This window comes from Camarhynchus parvulus, chromosome 1A (assembly GCF_901933205.1).
Source record: "Camarhynchus parvulus chromosome 1A, STF_HiC, whole genome shotgun sequence".
Classification (NCBI taxonomy): domain Eukaryota; kingdom Metazoa; phylum Chordata; class Aves; order Passeriformes; family Thraupidae; genus Camarhynchus; species Camarhynchus parvulus.
The window spans coordinates 50,493,651-50,514,486 of NC_044586.1; the positions used below are offsets into that span (position 1 = coordinate 50,493,651).

Genomic DNA, 20,836 nt, shown 5'->3' on the forward strand with positions numbered 1-20,836 from the left:
ACATTTATTAAGATTAATCCATGGGCCATTTTTCCCAATATGCACTTTTAAGCATCAAAACCAAGTCTGGTTGTGTTCCTACCAACAAATTTATGTCAACAGAACAAAGAGGACTTGAAATTCTGGTAAGTGAAAACTTTCTGGTGGACTGGCCACCTGCATATTTTCAGTGCCAATGTATCTCGAATATCTGCATAAACAAATCACAATTATTTTCCATGTAGAATAATTTATTTAATTTTTTTAAATCAAACAATACTTCAGCACTTCTTACTTCAGTCTAGATGATCCTTAATTTCGTTTCTAGGAGATAGTCCTTGAAATAGTGGTTCTCTGAAGTGGTAGAATTATCACATACTTTAAATGTCAGCTCTGCTGAAATTGTGCAATTAGATCATGACTGATGTGGCTTTCTAAAAACCAAGTCTAAAATTTAACCCTAACAGACTCTTAGCCCAAGAAATCCACACTAATGAAGAACACTGTGCAAGAATAAATCACTTGCTGGAGAATGCACATATAATTGAACACTACAAAATTTACTTTAAAGGGACATTGGAAGTACCATTTGGAGTTGCAGAAAGTTTTGCTCCAAATTTCACTGTATGGGCTATTCATCTGTTAAGCAAACCAAAATGTCTCCAGGCAGTGGATTCAAGTTCAAGTCCTGGTATTTCTCAACAACAATCAGATGAAGCAAAACATTAAAGGCAGATCTGCAAATCTTCCTGTGAAATGCACAGGAATTTAAAAGCCTGTTTGCCTGAAGGAATATTAAGTGAAAAAGCAACTGCAAGTCACACTACAAAACAGCTGGGGCTGCAATCATGTGCTGTTTAACTGCCTGTTTGGGAGCCTTGTTCACTCATAAGCCTGTTTTCTGGTATCCTAAGTGCTAGGTCAAAAACACTGAAGCCACAGAATGCAAATGTCTGGATCAGAGTAAAGTTATTCAGCAGGCAGCTCAAATCAACTTGGAAAAAACAGTGGCTTTGTAGCAGTAGATACTGTAAGCCAGATATTATCTTTTCATGCTGCAGTCTCTGGTTTTCCCACTGCTGCCCATAAGCATTTTACCCGTTTTTTCTGTGCCTTCCTTCTCACTTCACCAAAAGGCCATTTTCTGCATTTGATTATTGTTTAATTTAAATGCAAATTCAGGATCAGTCTCTTGTCTTCTAGATATTTACTAGAACTGGAACATTCATCTTAGATATGCACCATTACACCTGCAAATTTTGGTTTTGCTGTAAAGTCTGGCACCTGATGGGGAAACCCAGCTCCATTAACTTCATCAGCCACAGCCATAGGTTTTTTCTTGCTATCAGCTATGATATTGCTACTTGCATACAGCTTCTGTCCATCACAGTCCAGTTTGAAGTCAGGTGGGAGTATTGGATCTTCCAGATTTCTAGGGAACAAGAAATTATGATAATGCACAATTGCAAGAATGCACTGTGGTCATGGGAAGTTAAGCAACCCATGTTGGTGAGAACTTGTAGAGCAGAGCAAAGCAACAAGTGAGGCAAAAACATTTCCATCCTCCTTGCTGGGACAGCCTTGACTGAATCCTAGCAGGACAAAGGCTAATTATAATTTCTATAGTTTTTGATAGTACTGCACATGTTGCTTACAGAGTATTTTGGCTTCCCCATCATGAAAAGGCAGTTTGCCACCAGCAGGGAAGAAGGGGTGTCCAGGAGAACTGCTGTGCACCACAGGAGAGCATGTGCCCATACAGGTGAAGTGGCATTTCAGTTCAACACCTTTACATTTCAGCAACACATCTAAGATGATTCCACAAGCAAGAGCCAAAGTAATCTGGCAACATTCCTGCTAAGCTCTCACCATGTGTCCTTTACGCCTTTTTTTTCAATCTGTGTTGGGTCTTAAGCACTTTGCCTAAAGGGCTGTCTCATATTAACAGCCATTCTCCTCCAGACCCCAGCTGGGCAGCCTGTACCACTTTCCTGCCAGGGTGTCTCTGAGCAGGCTGCAGTAGATCTTCCTCCTTAGAGCCACCTGAGCTGGCCCCTCCAGCCATATGAGACTATGCAAGAGCAGAGAAGACAGAGTGCCCTGCATCTGTTCTGTTTTGCCAAGATCTTTAGTATCCAAACTACCAAGTAAGGCTGAATGCTGATAGTTCGAGAGTTTTGCATGTTTTAGACACAGCAGTTGACTCCTTTATATTGCAGCACAATTTAATAACAGAAATGCTGTGATTATCCTGTCATGATCTCTAGAATCAATAGCTGCAAATCAAACTATTTGGACTTTTTCTCCTGGTCTATGAAGGGATGTTGAAGCTGGGTACATGAAATATTGTAGGTTACCATTTATTTCTAAACCTACAGTGGATTTTTTGTGAAAATCACAGCTTTAAAATGAAAAGCAAGTATTGTAGCCCACCCATGTTTTTAACTTCTAAAGTAATGTTTTGTCATTAGAACATAATAGGCTTTGGGATAGTTAACTGCATTTGGAAAGAAATGTAAAATGTAAAAGCTACCACAATCATGTTAACTCAGCCACACTGTATGCATATGACTCCTGTAATCATGAATGGGTGCAAAAAAAAGAGACTTGAGCTCATTTCCAGCAGGCTGGGTGCCTGGTGTGGCACCGAGCAGCTGAAGCACCAAGGCCTCTGGAGCAGTCCTGGACTGACTGCTGCTTTCTCATTAGGGCACACAAAGACAGAAACGTTGCACATGAGCAACTGTTTAAAAAATGCAGTTGCTAATGGTGATCTAAGGCAGCACAGGAATCTGTGGCACAGCTTGGACCTGAAATTTAGCCTGTTGAGCTCTCTGCATGGGCAGATTACTGTTCAGTACAAATTGGACTAAAGTGTGTACCATCAAAGACATTATTTATTTTTATTTTTATTTATTAGTTTCCTCCGTTCTTTGCATTTTGATTCACAATATTTATATTGTAATACCTGAAGCCCTGATAGTTTAATAACAACATAAATTAATCACTGAGTGTTTCTATCAGGCCATCCTATCTGAAACAAATAAAAAACTATCTGAACAAATAATCTCTCAAGCATTAAGCTAAGCAGAATAGAAATAGAAGGAAATACTTTGGAACTACTGCACAAGCTCCATTTTTACTGAAGCTAGTGATGTTTATAATGAGTAGATTTTCTTTTAAAAGCACTAAAAAACATCTGAAGAATTGCTCAGACTGATTTCAAGAGGTCTAAAATTACAAAGACTCTACAGAAGCAAGCAGCATTAGAATCTACTCTTCAAAAAAATCCCAAAATACTAAAGGTTCCAAACAAATCTAATAGAAATTAGGCCTTCTTGTTGACCTGGAGTTTCAGATTTTTCCTCTTGCTATCATTGTGCAATGCTTTCTTTGGGGGAAAAAAGAGTGATGGCAGGAGGGAGAGAGAAAGGTAGGGGGAAACTTCAATGAAAAGACTGGTAGTACTTCTTGGAACTACTACTTGTGCATCCACATTGACGTGAGTTTATCCTATGAATGACAAGATAACTTTGAAAAGGTTTGCTATTCACTAAATGACAATAGTCAGAAAATTAACATCACTGCTGTATTGTTTTATGTTAGAAGAGCTCTCCATGACCTGAATTCTCCTTCTGGGCTTGATTTCATTTTCTAGTCTATAGAATCAGAGAATCATTTAGGTTGGAAAATACCACTAAGATTAAGTCCAACCCTTAAACCAGCATTTCCAAGTCCACCACTAAAACATGTCCCTTAGCTCCATATCTATGCTTCTTATAAAGACCTTAAAGGTGATTCAACCACTTCCCTGGGCAGCCTGTTCCAATGTTTGACACCCTTTCTGTGAGGAAGTCTTCTCTAATATTCAACTTAAATCTCCCCTGGTGTAACCTGAGGCCATTTCCCCTCATCCTATCCTTGTTACTTACCAGAAGAGACCAACCCCCACTTCAGTACAACCTCTTTTCAGTAGTTGCAGAGCACAGTAATGTCTCCCTCAAGCCTTCTTTTCTCCAAGTTACACAATCTCAGCTCCCCCAGCTGCAGTTCACAAGACTTATGCTCTACACCCTATGTATTACTGTGTGAAAGCATGTCAGAATGTCTGACTTCATGTATAATTTATGTAGCTAGACGGATATTAACTGGAATCTGCCTGTCTTGGGGGTCTGGTTGTAGTTTTATTTTGCTGCTGTCAGTAGCTTGAATTCAGCCCAGGACTTGCAGACTGAAACAAATACCCAGTCTCACAGAACCAGGAGAAGGCAACATATTTTAGATTCAAACCAAGCACAGCTCCAGTCCAGCTTTCCTATATCCAGATTGGCAATTTGGTATTTGCCTCATCCACTTGATGAAGATGATCACTTAAAATATTGGTTCAGAACTACTGCTGCTAAAATCACTGAAAGTGATGATTATCCTCTGAGAGTAATCACATCTTTCTATGAAGTGAACAGATTTCATTCTAGCTCCTAACAGGCAAATACCAAAGTGATAAGAGAGGACACTGAAATGCCCTCTCAGCCCTGTGGGCAATGCTTGCCTGATGAAACTAGGATTGAAAGGACAAGGTGGTACAAAGAGGTTCAAAAAAGGGTTGCACCAGTTCAAACAGTAGGTTAAGAATGTTCCTTCACAAGGTTTCAAGTGCTTCTTCTCATCACTTTAAATCTGTTTGTAAGATAGTGACTGGGTGATAATGAATGCTATCCACTTACTGCACTTGCTGAATATATTGATTAATTGTGCACAACACTTTGAAGATAAAGCACTGTGTTGTTAATAAACACGGTCTAATGATTCTCTCCTGGCTTTTTTAGCACTCCTCTTACTTTGTCTAAGGTGTAAATACCTTACTGCAGCTACAGGCAGGCAGGCTGGCCAGCTGCATGGGCCACATGCTGATTTCAGCTGAAGGCTTTCACATCAATTGTTCTGTGGCTGTTCCCCTCCATTGCCAACACACCGTGCTATCTCTTCTTGCTGTTTCCTTGCTTGCTTGCTTCGGGGGCAGGATAAGGGAATTTCCATGATTTCTGGCGAAAAGGGCCCTTTGCAGCAGGCTGCCACTTCCCTCTGCCTAATACACAAAGAAAGCAGACAACAGGAGCACAACTGCTTTCACGAGCTGGTAAGAGTCTTTGAGTCGAACAAAATTACCTAACGAGAAGAAGCACTAATTTCCTCTTCACTCTCCTCACCCTGCCTCAGAGCAATGCTAGGGAGGCATTTTTCTTTGAGAAAAGAAAGAACTTTTCCCAGCCACAGGAGTGTGACAGAAGAGGCTGCTGGAATCGGCTGTTAACACAGATTGATACGTTTTTCACACCTAAAAAGACCTTTTGTTTCGTTTTCTCTCTTGGACTCCTGCCGCACATGTTTTGAAAAGACAATGAATTTTGCTTTCACATGAAATTGCAGGCATGCACGACTTTAAAGGAATTCAGAATCAGGCAAAGCACCACAGGAAAACAAAGAAGCAATGTGTACACTTAGCTGCTAACGTTAGCTGTCGGTGAGAATTAAACCTTTTGTAGGGCACCCGTGTCAACCTCACCTGGGTTAAGAGAGCTGCTCCATCAGGTGATGGAAGCCCAGAGCTCGTGGGAACTGACCCTGACAACGATTATGCACGAGCTTCATTTTAAACCCATGGAAACACTCCCATTCGGGCTACCAATACACAGGGAGCTAACAACAGGCTGAAAACCTGGTCGTGAGAGCAAGACCTGTGAGCAGGACTCCTCTACCGACCACCCCACGGGACCAAGGCTGCAGAAGTTCTCAGTGGGTCACACATCTCAAACATTCAGAGAGAAACAAGATTTTGGTGGTAGGGTGTTGCTGTTGTGAATATTCAAAGCAACGAAAAATGAAGCAAAACATCTCCTTCACTTTGTGTGACGCACACATCAGTATTTTGAAACAAAATTATCAAAATCCGTCATCTCTACAGCTAATGCTATGGCTCTTTTTCTCTGCCTAACAGCATGACAGCAACCATATGAACCCTTTCCCACACCTGAAGCATACCTAAATCTCTCTTCTGTTCCAATCCCTTCATACTTACCAATCTCACTGGCACCACATTTTTCCTTTATGATACCATTTTGGCTACTTCTGTCTCTATAAATTTTTAAATAAAAATTTCAATAAATCAATTAAAAAAAAAACACAAGCTAGGACATGGTTCCAAATTTGTTATGGGGGAAGAGATAAAAATCGAAAACATCAGTTAATAAGCCTTATTTTCTTAGGAAAACATGGCAAAAATAAGAATATTTGTCAAACTACAAAAACTGCTAGAGGATCGAGGAGCAGACATAGTAAGTGGATTTTTTTCTACCCTTTCTTTGCCAAATTAGATTTAAATGTGTTCCACAGAAATACTTATGATAAGCCTGTAATACAGCACTGTGATCCATGGCAGTAACCATGTTGAATAGGATGCTATTAACACACAGAAGTCATCTGTCTGTTGCAATTCCATCAAACTATTCCATTCTGAGGTCAAAAATGTTTTTCCCCTATCCATCTGTTCCAGTTTTGGAGATTCATTGAATAAAGAAGACAAAAATTCTAAATGCTGAGCAAATCTATTTTAAGAAGTATATTTATCACAAATCTAATGTGTTGGATGACTAATAACATACATGTGTGCACTGCGCTTGCCAAAAAACATCAACATTTCCAAATAGTTACCACATTTACAATTAAAATAATGTATTTGCCAAATGTTTGGTTGTTTTTCTTTGTTTTATTCAAATGATGATTTCTCTTCTGTTCCAAGTGCAGAACAAAATTTCCTGGGTATCAGAAGCAAAACATTAGAGAGAGATTCTAATGTCTGATAGAGTCCCATTCAGCTCTCAGCTATACAATATTGCTTAGATTATATCTGACTTGTCATTGTAGTAGGAGGCCTAACAGCATCCTAACAAGGAAAACTGAAATGAGGCTTTAAATTTTGCTTCTTACAAGTCTCTTGCTTGTCAGTTGCAATTGTCCAGCCATTTCTCATGTTGCTTGATTTCTGGCTTGTGCTGCCCCTCCTGCTGCCTCCATCCATTTGTAAGTGATGGAGGCAGGAGAGAAGGGTGGCAGCAGGAGTTCACACTCACAGCACTCTCATGCCCCATGCTAACTGGCGTGCAGAAAGCTTAATATGGGAATGTCACTACTGCCTTATTGACTTCTGCTCTGAGCTTGGGCCAAGGAGTGAAATCTCACAGAAAAATAGAAAAACAGATGATCAAAGAAGGAAATTGCGTTGCCTCTTTGTGACAATCTCATTCTTAACCCTCCCACCTACTTCAAGTACAGACAGCTGCAACTTCAGTGGGATGTAGAAGTTGAAAGTCAAGTATTGTCAAAACCACAGATTTCAGAAGAGAAAACACAAATGAAGAACCTGGTGATTGTTTCCCATGACTTTTTTCCCCTCTAAAAGCAAAAAGGGATGTTGATGCTTACCCAATGGTTGATCTAGTGGTCTGCTGCCTGCATGTTCCATTCTCTCATCCCATTGCAATCTCATTCCAATATGCCACTGTAAGGACCATCCTGGCAAGGTGGTAAACCAGCTCAGGGAGCAATAGCATCAGGCATTCTGGAAGCAGAATATATAGATCTCTTTTTCTTGTTTTTCTGATTGTTGGCTCCCAAAAGAAGCTTATTTTATGGGGTCAGATATGTCCCAAACCAGACCAAAAGGCTGGGGAATTATTTGGTCAGAATCAGGGAAGGGGATGGGAACCATCAATCATTGAAGAGAACCTTAAACCAGCTTAGTTATAATGTGAAACCCCTCTTGAAGAAATTAATTGTCAAGGACGTGTTACAAGGAGAAGGACACTAAAACAGAGGGACTAGGTGTTCATTAATCATCATTTGCTACTTTCAGCATTCATATCCTTACTCTCATGTATCACCACGCTGAGAGAACTGCTTGGGAGAGGTGCCAAAGGCAGCAGAAATATAGTTAGAGTGAATATTTGGGAGACAGGAGGTACAGATACAAGCTCTAGTTGCTGCTTTAGTATGGATGAACAGTCTCAAGATTCAATATCCCTGCTCCAGGCTCTGAGCTGTTAGGTGAGAGATGGCTGCTGCAGGAATCACATCATTGGGTTAGGGCTGCATTGAGTGTATTTTAGTTTGGGCACTGGGCAGCTATGCAGGACTTGGCTTAATTCCAGCATGCAAAAGGAGTATACCTTTTTGTCTAGTTAGATCTCCATGTTTAGCTCTTTTCTCTAATGAAGGTGAAGTTCATCCTCCTGGACACCTATTTTGTTAGTTAAGTTATATTTTATTACTTTTATATAATTTTCTTCCTCAGTCAGCTGAAAAACGAAGCTAAATGCAAACCAAAACAAATCCAGCAAGACTAAATAACATCTTTGAGGTACTATAACCTTGGCATAGGTCATCTAATCCTTGTAGACTTTACCTTCACTAGAAGCATTGCATACTTAATAAGCAAACCCATCGACTGATAGGATCCACACTCCCCTTACCAGCATGGTTCAATTCTTCCGCATTTCAGTGTATCATTCTCCCAAGGCTCTTTTAGCTCAGAATTCCAAATTTCATGTAATATCAGTACAGCTTGCAGAGCAACTGAGGCAATTTTTTCACTGTATTCACCACTGGCAAGAGCTCAGCTGAAGGATCAGGGCCACTGTTAAGAATTGCATTTCAGAGATGAAGTTGCCCAGTTACACAAGCCCAGAAAATAATCAGAGACCTAGAAAATTCAGAAAATACATGAAAAGTTTGAATGAATGGTAGAGGAGAAGTGTAAAGATTGAAGACTTAGAGAAGGCATAATCACAGTTTTCAAATACATAAAGGTTTTTTATGAAGAGACAAGAACAACCTACCTGCTTTAACATCCTTGTTAACCTAAGGGGAAAGTGTTTCATCTGCAGTAAGGAAGATTCAGATGGGATATTAGGATTACAATAACAGTTAAGAGGCAGACAGATGGCCTGCAAAATGCTCAGACCACCACCAATGGAGATTTTTAGGAGAACATAGAATCATAGAATTATGGAATACTTTGTGTTGCAAGGCACCTTGTAAAACTCATCTAGTCTAACTCCCTGTAAAGAGCAGGGACATCTACAACTAGATCAGGTTGCTGAGAACCCTGTCCAGCCTGATTTTGAATATTTCCAGCGATGGGGCATTGACTACCTCTCTGGGTGGCCTGTACCAGTGAATCACCTTCCTCATTGTAGGAAATTCCCTTTTATCTACTCTAAACCAACTCTCTTTTAGTTTAAAATCCTTACCTCTTGTCCTACAGTAACAAGTCCAGTTAAAATGTTTCTCCTCATCTTTCTTATAGGCCTCCTTCAGGTACTGAAAGGCTGCAATAAGGTCACCCTGGAGCCATATCTTCTCCAGGCTGAACAGTCCGAACTCTCTCAGCCTTTCCTAGTGGGAAAGGGGCTCCAGCCCTCTGATCAATGCCATGCTCCTCCTCTGGGCAACCAAGTTAAAATTCACCTGTAGGTGTATGTGACACTACCCCAAGTCAGGGCTATGTTCTAAATACCTCAGAGCTTCTTTCCAGCTGCCTGGGTCTGTGAAGGTCCATGTGTGAGGTCACACAGTAGACACGGTCCCAGGAGAAAAACCACAAGTTGCAGAGGGTCTTCTGCATCCAGTGGTGACTTTTTGTGTGACAAGTCTTGAGAGGAGGCACCACTCTGGATGAGGAGCTTTCTTGAAGGAAAGAAGCATTCAGAACAATCAAAAAGGTGACCAAAATCCTGATTTGCGTGTGTCACTGCGCAGGACAATTCCTTAGCTGATGTGATGAGACTGAATTTGCTTTGCAATCTGCTTTCTCAGAGAAGCACAGTTTATGCAAGAATTACTAGAATGAAATATAGCTGCAGCCTCAACTATTAATCACTTTGGAAATGAAACCCCAGGCTTTCTTGCACTGCATGCAGGAAAGGAGTATGAGCACAGACTTGATGCATATACATGTATATATACACACACACATAAAACAGATCCATTGGAAAACAGAGCATCTGTGTTTTGTATTTGCAGAAACCTATACAAACCCTCACAATTCACTTCAGATTGCATGAGTTCCAGTTATGTGATGTGCCTGTGATAAACACGGGGTTTATTACATCCTGACTTATTGTCCACAAGAAAATAACTTAATCTTCTAATAAATTAAAACATGAAAAAACCCAGGCATTTTTAAGACTGATGAAAAGAGGACATTGAGATTTTGCAATATCCTGATGAGCTAGAGCTGTTTACTGCAGACAAAAGACAGCAACTGCACTTTGGCTAGTTCTTCATTGCATCTCTCTGAGGACAAACACCACTTTATTTTGGCCTGAGTCCAAGTGAACCAACCGTTTTCATCAAGAACATTTTTAGAAACTCTGACAGAGTGGCAAAGGCGCTCCAAATGTGATTAATGACAATGGGAGATCACACCAAAGGTTAATGCTTTTTCAGCTGTTGGCCACCATTCTCAAACCAGAGATTTGGATGCATACTGGCCACCTATTTCACCTACTCATGCAGGGCAGTTTTCATATGGCAGATGAAGATTGCACTGCAGTTCTGGTAGGCAAATGTAACTGAGATGTGGAGGATAATTGAAAGTTTATTAGTCCATCTTTGTGCTGTTATCTAACCAAAATCCATCGAGTTGGATATCCCAGGCCTCAGCAAACCTCATGATTTATGTATGCCAAAAGCTGCTTTCAAATACATTCATCCTTTTACCATCTCCCATGAGCATCAAAACATCCAGTATGTCTAGCAGGATGCCATGTATTTATTTTCCATGTTGCTCACAAGGAAAAGCTGCTTTAGCAAACCTACATGGGGTGGCAAGCAGTGTTAAGGAACAGAAGTTTCTCGTTCATTACCCCATTCCATCTCCTCCCTTTGGCAGAAGCAGGTAAGATGTGATTTTTCTACCAATTTCATTGACATGAAAATAACCGCTCCTAGAATCCAGGCTAATGAGCTAGAAATGTACAAGAACAAAAAAATTGCTCAACACCTATTAGTGTGGACACTGAAATGCTGCTATTTGACATGCTGAGCTACAACAATGGCACATGATTTATTGATTAGTTGCCATTACATGAGGGAAGCTCGACTAGTCATTTAAAATACACACATTATCTTGGAAATCTTCCTTTGAATAAAAAGGTAAAATACAGCTTCTGTCGTAGTAGTCAATAGTTTAAATTTCCTTCTTAACTGGAGTGTCATTTGATGAATTCTGAAAGGTCTAAATGTTTTAAAATTACAAATTCTTCCCTAATGCTGTTGTACCATCTTAAACTCCGATTATTTAAGCTGCATTCTAAACCACTATAGATCAGACACAGTAGTATAAACATAAATCCAGTAGTATAAACATAAATTTTCTGCAATATATATTTGGAAAATACTAATCACACAGTATTTGAGGTTACTGATGTAAAAAGATGCATTATTTCCAGCACAGAAGAGGTAAATGTGATTTTCCACTTTTGAACAGAATGCTGTAATCATGAACTCTTATTTGTAATTGTCTTCCCACAGCCTACATCTCCATAATAAAATGAGCTCAAATATTCGTAGATAATTATATTATTTTTATAAAAATCATGATATTATTTTTTCTACAACATAAATATATTTATAGAAGCATGCATGGCAGCTAGCTGATCCCAACTCTTCAACCAGTTGAAGAATTACCAATACAACCAAGTGTAAATATATTGGCTGTGGTTAAAATGAATGGCAGAGCAATGGTTTCAGTGTTTTGCTGGCCAGCTGCCTTAATCAAAGTTGGACATGCTGGTTTGTCTGGTTTATATATATACAGATGTGTGTGTACGTGTGTTTGTGAAGGGCTTATTTAAACAACATAAGAAGAAGGGAAGAAAGGGCAGGGCCAAATATTTGTTGTCAATATTTTTTATAAATTTTCACTTTACCTACATTTTGAAACACCACTAAACTTCCTGATGAAAATTTCTAGAAATTTCATTCTTAAAATTTTTTTTAAATTAAATTTCTCAAAAAAATTCAAGATAGCTTTAAAAAATGCAAGCATTGCCTATATAAACCTCTTCATTAACCAAGGATCTCTTAACCAGGCTCACACACAGCCAGGTGCAACTGGGGCAATGTCAGAACATCAAGTCTTGACTGCGAGGGCTGCTACTTGTAATAGTTATGCATATGCATATAGCTATTGCTCACATCCATATAAGGCTTTCTCTGGATTCCACATGGAAATTGTATCCAGTGCCTGCTGCTTTTTTATCTCATACCTTTGTGCAGCAATTTATATCTGTAAAAAGTATATGTAAAACTAAACAAAAGAAAAATTTTGACTGGGTAGCATTTTGCACAGGGATAAACAAATGTATCAAGTGAGAGTTGGTTAGGAAATACCAAAACCCACTTGCTCTGGGTGGATCAAAGATTTTCTAGCATCAAAGGAAAAAAATGAAGGGAATTGCACAGTTAACCTTAGATTATTTCATCCCTAAACATTTTTTTTCTGGATTGTTGGAAAGTGGACACTGAGAAATCCATCAAGTAAAGAACAACCCCAGATGTTTACAAATTGATCTGCCATGTGAGCTTGGTGCAAAGGGCATGAAAATCAGGATGTGCACAGTGACATTTCACAAATCTAATAATAACACCTTAGATTTATCTGGCATTTTTATACAGAAAAGGTAGATCCCAGAGTGATTTATGGACTGTAAAAATATAAATATGTATATTTGGGTCATTTCAGTCACTAGCAGAAGATGATGCAGTGCCCTATCCAAACCAGAGACATCACATGGAGAGTGAAAAATCCTTATAGATGCTTTGTTTATATCTTTGCTGTGAGACTAAACCTATTCAGGTAGTATCCTACTTCTTGAGCTTTTTGCCTTCCCATTATTGATAAAAATTTCTCATAAAGGATGGTGGCAGCAGGAGTGCTAGGGCAGGCTGAATCTCAGTGGTTCCTCAGTACAGCTGATGAATTGCTGCTTAATGAAGAATATTTTTTTTCCCCTTTCTTCCCCCTCCCTACCCTTCAGAAGAGAGCTGAGACATGGGACATCCCCAAGCAGGATGCAAGGAGGCTGATCAGACATGTGGGCATGCAGACAATCAAAACTGTCTGCACAGAGAAAGTGCAATTTTCAAAACTTTATAAAGGATTTTATGTTCTTTTTTAGCTGTTTGGGTTGCTCCCAGGTTATCTCCATGACCACAGGGCAACAACCTTCTTTCCTAAAGACTGATAATCAATCATCTGACTGCTTATCTGCCCATCAGCCCCTCATAAAAATGTCAGAACACATTGGCTAGTCGCAAACAAATGAATTAAAGAGGTAGAAACCTCAAAGATAATTAAGTTCCTAGGGATTTGTGAGCGTCAGCGACTGGAGGCTCAAATGAGTGTTCCAGCAGGGAGAGACGCAGAGGAGCTGGGCTGTAAGGGCTGCGCTCGGCGCCGCGCGGCGCTCCGGGCCCGCGGCAGCGCCCGCCCCGCTCATCCAGGGGAGATGTCACATCGGGCACGGAACAGAAACGGGAGGCGAGCCTGTCGCAGCCAGTGAGTCAGAGCCGAAACCACAGGAAACCTGGCTTCATTAGTTCTGTTGATCATGGAGCAAAGTGGTTTTAATAACAGCTGAAAATTCGGTTCTTTTCTACAGGCCTCGAAGGTCTCAGCAGTAGGAGTGATACCCTGTATGGCTGCATCTTGGACAAAATTCAGCACCGACGGCACTGGGAAGAGAAGCAGGCAGGGAAGAGGCTCAGGTGTCACCTTCGGTGTAAGAGAAAATAACATGCAGGGAAAAAATAACAGGCAGAGAAAGAAAAAACCAGGAGGATACACACAACAACAAATGAGTGATAACAAAGAAAGGAGAGACAGACGGAATGCAGAGGAAGGAAATAAAGAGGAAATTGAAATCTCGACTACAGCTCTATTCAAACACAGCTCTGTCGTCTGTGTCCTGATGCTGGAGGGGGAGGGAGCAAAGCCTTCTGCCCTGAGCCACACCCTGTGCATGTGCATGACTGCAGCCAAGATCCCCAGGAGTCTGGGAAGCTGTTAATCATTCACTCCTTTACTTGTTGCTCTTCTCTAAGCATCTCCGCATTTAGGATATGATGTGACCTCTTTTCTTCTTTATCTTGTTTGGTGGATGATGCTAAGGGAGGGAATTTCTCCTTCAGTCACAAATAGCAGGTTTTGATGTGCAGTTGTTTTTCTGGGTTCACTGGAGGATATCTCCCTGTATCACTTCTCCGTGAGTCAGAAGGATGGTGTGCTGGTTTCAAGACAAGGAAGTGCAGAAGACCATTCTGTGAATACTTTTCACCTTTGCAAGTGGGCCAAGTGCCAAACTCAGCATGGAATTCAGTAACTAGGGTGCTGTGGTGAACATTTGTGTCCCAGCTGGCAGAAGCATAGGCCAATATGCCACACTGCTGCTTTAGCACATCCAAGTGTGGCTGGCAGAACAGCAGTTTATGGAGGGTTAGCAGGAAGACAGCTATCCTGGGGTGGGATGCTGCGTGGCCACCTCAAGATCCAGATCAGCTTCATAATCCCAGTCACACTTGGCAAGGTCAGGTGCAGAGCAAGGGATTGTTATGGACTGGATGAGGATTCAGCACAGCTTCCCTTCACCAGCTCTTCTCTTGAATTAAATAAACTGTTGCCATTGCTCTGGCTCTATATATGTTCACAGGCAGGCTTCTTAAAAAAAAAAAAAATCTCATGAGGCCAGAGTCAGAGGAGCTGAACAGGAGCTGGAAGAAACTACACCAGCCAAAGGAAGCTCTGTTGTGAGCTGGGAGGGGAGCAAGGCTTAGATTTAACCGGGGTACAGCCACCTTGAGACAGCAAAAGTGTGGCAAGTACAGTCCTGGTCAGTGGTCATCAGATGGAGCAAATGTGGGCTTTTCCCCAGAGTAGAGAGAGCAGATCATAATGTTTGGAGCAGGCAGGGTAGGGGGATGAGTGACAGAGACCCCAGCAGAAAGCCCTGGGGCAGAATGTGATGGAAGGCAGAGATTCACAGCCCAGGGCACAAAGAGAGCTGCCAGGCTGGAAATTTCAGGGCATTCTGCCAAAACTTAGGGTACAACCTGGCCAGAAGCCCAGATGTTGAGAAAGCAGCCTGGAAAGTCAGGTGTTACCGAGCCCATTAGCAGCCTGTGAGTTTCTCCTTACTGGATTCCTCAGAAGGATTGCAGGACGTGACTAACTCAGTTTTCCTAGGGAAGTCCCATGTCTCTCTTCAGATTCCCTTTCTCCTTTCCAGTAAGTGGAGAGGTACAGAGGGGGAATCCAGACCTTCTGAAACACTAGAGTTATGCCAGAGCTGTTCTTTCTTATCTTGCAGTGACTAAGCCCAGTCAGGTGAAGGGCAAGAAGGAAGCCAATCAACAAGGACAAGGGCCTTCTGGTGGAGGTTAGCACAATAACTGGGCCAGACTGGCAAAATTCAGCCAGCACAGTCTGCCTCCCCGGGGCAATCCCAAAGGGAAAACCCCACAAAACTCTATATTATGCCACTCTTAAGTCTGCAGCGGCACTTTGCAGAGACAGGGTCTGAAAGCCACTTTTAACATCTCTTCCAAAAGTATAACTTTATTCTTGCCCAAGTTTTGGGGCTGATTTGTATATATTTTTGATTTGTTGCTGTTTTGAGATGCAAAGGTAACTTTTCAGCCACTTCCTGTTTGGGAAGCACGGCATTTAGACCGGCTGTCTCCTGGTGTTTTAGTAGGGAGCACAACACACACAGCATTTAATGAAGCTGCACTCAAAGTGCCGAGAGCAGCAAATTAATTACTCCTTGAAACGTTGCTGATCCACATTCACTAATGGAAAGTTACAAAGTATAAACATCCTGACCAAAGCTTACCTGAGCCATTATCCTAAGACGTCCCTTCTTTTAATAGATTATCCCTACATTTACTATAGTTGAGACAAATGTAACATCTGAACGTGGAGATGACGATGCTATAGCACAGTGACGCTGTGCTCACAACAGGTGGGAAGTGAGCTCTGCAAGAACTCTGTTGATTTGTTTATAGGGGAAGGCATGAAAAATTTGCACACAGGCTTTTTAGTAGAGTGCTTCAGCAGAGAGACAAACTGCAGAAATTGTGATTGCAGAGGATTTACCTAACAGGGATAAACCCTAGAGCACTTCAAGTTCAGTAAAAGTGATGCCAGTGACATATTCTGGGCCCCTCATCGACAGGGGTGTGCGAGAAGGGAGGAAACGTCTGGGTGCTCAGAGACTCTGCTCAGGGGGGTAAGGGGTGGGAATTGCAATGTTCCTTCATGTTCAGGAGCGTCCTTAGAACACCGCCGGGACACGACAGGTACCCCAAGGCCGTTAGGTACAGACCAGACCCGTTCCCAGCGGTACCGCCGCGCCGCTGGAGAGCGCCGCGGAGGCCAAGCGCCGACCCCGGCCGCGGGCAGAGGCGGCCCGGCGGCAGCTCCCCGCGGTCCCGCCGCTCCCCGCTCTTCACCCCACGGGCGGCTGGGGCTCGGTGTCCCCAGCGCTGGAGCTGCAGCCGCCGGGCCGGCCCCGGTCCCCCGGCGGGGCTCGGAGCGGCCCCAGCTCTCCGGGAGCTCTCGGCCCCGCGGGCGGCCCCGCTTCGCCGGGCTGGCCTCTGCCTGGCTGGCGGGCAAAACAAAGCGGAGACAGGGAAAGGAAAACGGGGAGAAAGTACGGCTCCCGCCGCCTCCCAGCCTTCTGCCTGGATCTCCCTGCATGAGACAGCGCTGCAAGCGGATCCTGACCGGGGGCAGGGGGTGGAGAGAGGAGGAGGAGGACGGACAGAAGGAGGGAGGGAGAAAGGGAGGGAGGGAAGGAGGGACGAACGGGAGCCTCTCTCCTTCCCTGGGCTGTTTTTTTCAGTTTCCTGTCTCGCATTGTGCTCACAGCGGATATGTGCTGCGCCTACAGGTGTGTCCCCTCCTCGCAGCTTTTCCCCGGCTCCCAAGCGTAGGCTCCGGCTGTCGGGGGGCGGCGGCGGATCGTGACCGCCATGTGATGATTATTTCTCTTGGGGCGCTTTCTCTCTCCTCTCGCTCTCTGCCTCCCCCTCCCTCGCTCCCCGCCGCTCCCGTCCTTCCTCTCGGAGGTGGCCGCAGCCGCTGCCGCCTTCGCGCTGACTCCGGCTGCGGTGGCGGCGGCGGCGGGGCCCGCCGGGAGCATGGGCGGCCGCCGGGGGCTGCCGTAGCGCCTCTGTCCAGCCCACCGCCACCCACCCCGGGCTGCCGGGGCCGCCGCTCCCGCTCGGGCAACTCGGACGGTCCGTGCCCGCGGGCTCCCTCCCGTCGGCGCCTGCACCTGTTGAAGGTAACGCAGCCCCGGCGCTGCCGCCGCGCTCCGCGGGATGGGCGCGGAGGGGAGGAGGGAAGGCGGATTCCTCGGCGACTTCCCCCTGTCTCCCCCAGCTCGGGAGCTGCTGAGTTGTGGGCAGAGCAGCTTCTCTCCTCCTCGGCTGCGGGGCCGGGGCCGGGGGTAAGCGGCGAGGGCCGGGGCGGATGGGGCTTTCTACCGCGCTGCCCGTGACCAGATGGTTTTGGTTAAGGGGCTCCCGGGCGGCGGCTCTGGACTCGGAGCGCCTTTCTCAGCCGCCGTGCAGGGCGGGGAGGTGGGGGAGGCGCGGGGAATCGGCTCCTCCCGAGCGGCGGCCGGGGTGCGCCGGTGTCCGGCGAGCTCCCTCCGCCCCGCTCCATGCAGGCTGGCCGCTCTTCCCGGGAGTTTCGTAACCCCGAAGCGGCCGGGGTCAGCAGCCCCGGTGTCGCGGCTGGCACTGGCCCGGCGCCCGCCCCGCGCTCCGCCTGCGCACCGCCGACTCGGGAACTCGTCTGGGATTTTCCTGCAAACGCATTTTGTCTCTTTGCAGAGGCAGCTTTAAACTTTCTTTCCAAACTGTTAATTAGATACACTGTACTTTGCTCATGTTCCGTGGAGGCGAATGGGAGTGCGAGGCTGGAAAGGCTTGTGACTCAAAGCATAGTTATTCGGGAGGTGCAGAACATCTTTGCGTGCCGCGTTCAGATGGGCTGTACCTGTAATTTGTGACTTTGCCTTCTCCGAGACTTCGTCGGTTTGGTGACATCGGGAGGCAGAAGGGATCTTTAACACTTTGGGTCCTTTCGAGGTTAATCAGACACTCGGTTGAATATACAAAGGAGGAAGCATAAGTTTATCTCCCCTCTGAAATCTGATGGAAAGTAACATTGCTTTTGTCCACGAGTTACAGCACTATGGTCCTGTCCTTATTGCTGAGCTCGTCATCAGATGATAACTTGCTCGTGAGGGAACTTATGCTTTTGTAACGAAGGCTGTTACCTTGAATGTGATGATGAGCTTATTGAACACCAGAGGGAACTCTGAATAGGTAATTCATTCAAGGGAGATATATGCTTATTTTAGTGTTTATGTTCTCATTACAATGGAATCTAGGAGGAAGCAAAGGTTGGTAAGTAATAGGCTGCCGGTATGTACCTAGGATTGACTTCAGTTTTCTTAACAGTTTTTTTCAGAAGACATCAATTCTAAATTAGGGCTGAAAAAAAATATTTTTTTCTTTCTTTTTTCCCCCCTCCCCAAAGCTTGAAGTGTGCAACTGGTCTTGCAACAGCTATGTACCATGCTATAGGCAAATCAGCTGGGAGACCTGTTCACTATTTGCTAGGGAGTGAGATTACACATGCACGTTGGGCTGATCCTTAATGCCCTGCCTGCCTGTCAGGTTGTGAGACAGATCCAGCACACCTGGGTACGGGGGCTGCTGCCTGCAATTGATGTGCCAGAATAGAGCATGCTTCCAGCCAAAACAAAAGGGAGGAAGGAAGGAAGTCTACCTCCAAGCCTAGCATAGCTTGTCCTCCTTACCTAGAACACTTGTGGATCTAAAACCTAGTCTGATTGCTTGTGAAGTAGAAAACAGTCTTTCTTAAAATATATGATTTAAATAAATACAGAAACTAAATGTTGTCGGTGTTTGGGAAAGGAGTTTGAATGGTGGCCTCTGGTATGGAAAGGTGTTTAAATCATCTGAGATTATTGTAAGAAGCAAGGGTCAACCCATCAAAATGTGATACTGTATTTTGTAGTAACATGAACCTCCAAAATGTACAACTGAAGCTTTGGATGCTTGTGATAGTCTGTTACAACAGTGTTGATAACCAGGCTTCTTTGATACTCCTGGATTGTCAACGACATGGGAAGGATAGCACAATAAATACACTTGTGACTCTGACTTTTGCTCCAGAAGCTGATGCATTCAGCTGTTCATCCTGTCCCTTTGCCAGAGATTACTCTACCATTCAGCGTTATTTTCTATTGAACTTTGAATCTGCCAGAGTTTACAGATAGGCATATGAATGTAAACTGTATTTTATGGCTGTTCATATTAGTGTTGTGAAGTCTGATAGCATGAATCTCCTGTATATCTCTCTGTTGTGACAAACAGAGGGACAAAGCAAACAGTTGAGGTCAGCTGAATTGAGCTGCATTTGTGACCCATAGTCCATAAGCATCTAAATTCTTCTGAAATGGCAGGTGTGAGTCCAGTGACCTACCTCGTACCAGAACTTGGTGGGCAGAGGTGATGGGGAGGCAGCTGTGCATGAGGAGAGGCTGTGTGACCTTCTTCCTAGGTTGGTCAGCAGCACAAGGGTCTGGGTTTCAGAAGGATGCAGTAGTTGGTGCACCTGATCAGCCCTCTCTTCCTCTCCTTCTTCATCCATTCTAGCAATCTGAAAGTGATCCAACTTTTTTTGTTCTTTTATCTAAGCCTTTCTTTGTTCATCTGACTTGAGGACTTGTTATGTAAAATATTCGCACTAAGGGCACAGCATTACTCTGCCTGAATTTTTTTTTTTTTTTTCTACAGATGATATTGGAAGTTGGATAAAGGCTTTGTATAGCTTTATAAAACTGGGAGTTGTTTGCCTTGCATGCAGAAGATCGCTAAGAACAAATTACATTTTGAAGGGAGATCTCTTCATGAATGTCTATTAAGAACAAAAAAGTCCCTCTTTATTGTTGCAAACGGGTTTGGATTCTGGATCAGTTTTGAGAAAAAGATTTGCGCGTTATTTATTTATTTTTATGAAGATTAAATACTAAGTGTTTATATTTCTGTAATGCCTAGAATTTGGAAATTTTCATATACTTTTTAATTATTTATTGTATGGAGCATTGAATGAAGATGTTTGTTACACTGGTGTCACATTCAGAATATTGAATTACAATTGTAAAATTAAGGTAACAAGCCTAAATTGGGGTTTGCAACCTTAAGCTCTTGCCAGCAAGCAGTTAATGGCAACATTAACTGCAAGAAAAGTAATTGCTACCATTCTTTTACTGTCATTTTGTTCTCACTCCCCTCCAGTCAGCCTGTTCCACAGAGATATCATGAATATTCACCGAAATAGCTTGGCATTGTCACTTATGCAATTTCTCATCAGATCCAATGTGTTGATGAGCTAATGTGCACTTGATTAAATGTACTTGATTTATGCAAACAAAAACTCTAGGTCCTTCTTGAAGTAAAGTTAGCACCTGCACAGCTATTAGTGAGATGAGAGGCTAAATAATTATGATGAAATTAAGTAAACAAACAACCTCGATGTGGTATTCCTCCTACTTCTTCACTTTTACCTTTTTGTTCAACTCAGTAGTGGATATTTAGCTTTTCTTGCAGGTTTTCTTATGCACCATAGGAAATTGTAAAGCTCAGCTTATAGTGGAGGGTCTATTTAAATGGCTTCTACTAGAAAAAGAAACCCCAA

At 43.3% G+C, this 20,836-nt stretch overlaps 1 protein-coding gene across 10 annotated transcripts in view; it reads left to right on the forward strand.

Annotated features, from left to right (window-relative positions):
- The first annotated feature begins 16,887 nt into the window (after positions 1-16,887).
- PLXNB2 (plexin B2) overlaps positions 16,888-20,836 on the forward strand; it is a 251,912-nt gene continuing 247,963 nt past the window's right edge. For 5 of the 10 annotated variants that reach the window (XM_030961142.1, XM_030961138.1, XM_030961140.1 and 2 more), the window contains exon 1: positions 16,922-17,384. The gene's annotated coding sequence lies outside the window, so the exon portion shown is untranslated. Of the gene's footprint in view, positions 17,385-20,836 lie in introns of all 10 variants that reach the window. The other 5 variants (XM_030961143.1, XM_030961139.1, XM_030961148.1 and 2 more) reach the window with 4 other exon arrangements.